The following is a 2,945-nucleotide window of genomic DNA, read 5'->3' as shown; positions in this document are numbered from 1 at the left end:
ATTGAAAAACACTAATTCATTTTTATAAAGAGCCGCCAACTGATGGTATATTTCCAAGCTTTTAGGGAGATCACTTGAGACACTTCTGCTCCGAATTTAAAATAAAATAAGCATGCAATTGGCTAATTCAAATTAGGTAGTTTTTCTCGAATTAATAATAAGTAGTATGGGGAATGGTCGAGATAAGTCAAACCCCACAAATTGTTGCAATGCCTTTATTTGTATTTGCCGTTATTTAGTCTGAAATAATATAATAAATTCCATAAATGCATGGAAAGGAATGTTAAAACTAAACACATTAAAAAGGCAAAAGGCCATTGTCAATTATTAAAATATAATATATAAAAATGACAAGAATAAAACTCAATTAATAAAACACAACACAATATATAATAACATAAGCTTACCCCTCAAAGGGAGTTGTCAGAGATTGTCAATATACAAGCAAGGTAGTTCAATTATTCGTCAATTATAGGGTTCGTAAAAGGGAGCTATGTGCTCAAGGTTAACGAACTCCTAAAATGTGCGGCCGAGGGAGCAATATTTGCTGCTACCGCACACGTTGATCGTCGAGTATAGAATAACTCCTTATCAGGTTAACACGGATATACTCAGGCAGCCAGGGTAGGAGAGAACGCCACCTTTCGGCAGCCACCATAGTAGGATTGCGGTCTGAAATTGGAGCAGATAATATATTTGTGTCTTTCAGTTTAAGATGCAAAATAGCACCTCCTGTTGGACAGGGCTCACAAAACCTGATTATTTCGTTAAAAATAAAAAATGCCCGCGCATAATAAAACATTTACTGTCCCTAAACACTTGCAAATAAATTATCTCCAAAAATAATAGTCAAAATTTGCCTCTGATTTAACAAAATATTGAATTAGTTTGATATTGATTGAATATTCATACTTAAAATTCTAACAATTCGTCCTGGTCCCGGTAAAATTGCGAACCTTAAACAAACACCCAAATTTTCATCGCCGAATTGATTGTTGACCTTTTCTAGCAAAAAGGAAATTCGCGTTAGGTTGTTGAAAGTTGCGCAATTTTACGAGGACTAGGACGAATCGAAAGATTTTATAATTTCGTGGTAAACCTTGCTGTTGGCAACTATCTGTAAAATTTATCTTTCTTCCATTTATTTGGTCTGAAGGGAGCGTGCTTCTCAGAATTTTTGGTATTCTTGTAACAATTAATTTTATATTGTGCAATATGTATTGGCAAAGACACGTAAATTATGGAAATGATTTATTTATTAATTTTGTTAACACTCTTTCCTATTGTCCCCCTCTTATTTCTCCTTCGTGTAACAAATTGTACGCAAGTGAAATTTGTGAAAATGGTGTTTCATTGTTACATTCTTGTCACACATCTAGTTAGATCTTGAGAGGTATAATATCCAGCACACTATTGCGCGTATTGCACCTCTGAATATTAATCAAAATCAGCAATTTAACCGAAACGCACGCAATATGTTTCTTGTTAGCTGCGAGATGATTGCGTTTACGGTTGAGGAAACCATATCAAAGCTACATTGGCCACGCAAGCTAGCTGTCTGTCGGTTGCTGCAATTGCCATCGCTAATGATGCCATATACACGTTGCATTCGAACAGCTTCTCGCTTGTTAAAATTAACCCAGCACGCGCCAATGTGGCGGAGGCGCCTCTTTTCAGGTGCAACTTTCACAGAGCTGCACAAAGAGGAGCACCTGGCGAATCAATATTCATCCCTGCCTCGGGGGTGGTTGCCCCCGCACCGACGACTCTCTCTCTCGCGCGCGCCGACTTTTTCCCGTTGGCCAACTTTGCGTCCCACCAGTGTCGGTCTGCTCGAATTTCGAGCTTCATTGAAAAGAGATTTATCGCCAAAAATACTTGAGCGTAAGTCGCGAGATTTATGGCAACCCTTGGCTGCCGCGCGCGCTGCCGGCGACTGTTTTATGCTACACACTCGCATTATTATGATTATTATTATTCCGCGCGAGCCGCGCGTGGGTAGCTAACCAACTTGTCCTTCTTCAAAAGTGCGTGTGTGTGCGCGGCGAAAATTAATTTCCCCCGCTCGCGGTGTTTTGCCCCCGCTCGTGGGTGGGAGGGTCGGGGCCGTGAGAGGTGGTGTGCTCACTCGTTTCGAAAATTGGTTATCTCTCGGCGCGCACCGAATTTGCAGGTTAAACTGATTGGGTCTGGTAATTCGCGCAAATTGCCCGCCGCAGCCGACGCGCAAAGTTATAGACGACACCTCCTACCAGCCTTGCCGGTGTAATTTTGTTTTATGTTTTGCTGCGTGCAGTTGGTTTTGTGCAGCGCTTATAATTGTTAATTGATTAAGGTACGTGGATGAGCGGAGAGTCTTTTAATCTGAAATACAAATTCGTTGAATTACATTTGATATTAGATATTTTCAATTGAAATATGCACACTTATCTTCAGTATAATATTATTTATCATGCATTTTCCTAGACGAACAATCAAGTATATCAGCAAGCTATTAGTATTTCTGCAATGTACTGATCATAATGAGCTACATGGTTAGAATATATAAATTAATTTAAAAAAGCAAAATCTCTAATTTAAATACTGAAAAAAATAATTCAATATTACGTAACTCTACAAATAAGATTTATTAATGTAAATTTGTTTAATATTTAAAAAAGTATTCATTTTAAAAATTACAATAAAACTTCACTTAATGTATGTTCAATAATCTGACGTAAATAATTTATGATAAAAAAATTTCGTTGTGGTAGCGACTATTGACTCTAATTACGCTTGGTAGCGAGCGCAGAATGACTGGTAATTACAATACCTCCGCAATTTTTTACCTCTAACTGCACAGAAATCGATTTTACAGGAGCAACAAAAAACCGGTTTATTAATATCCTCTTTAAGTTGGACAAATAATATTTTTTGGTATTATGAATCTTCATTATCATCCGGTT

Source organism: Cloeon dipterum, chromosome 3, assembly GCF_949628265.1.
Source record: "Cloeon dipterum chromosome 3, ieCloDipt1.1, whole genome shotgun sequence".
Lineage (NCBI taxonomy): Eukaryota > Metazoa > Arthropoda > Insecta > Ephemeroptera > Baetidae > Cloeon > Cloeon dipterum.
The sequence above is the reverse complement of the archived record's forward strand: the minus strand, read 5'-3'. Positions refer to the sequence as shown.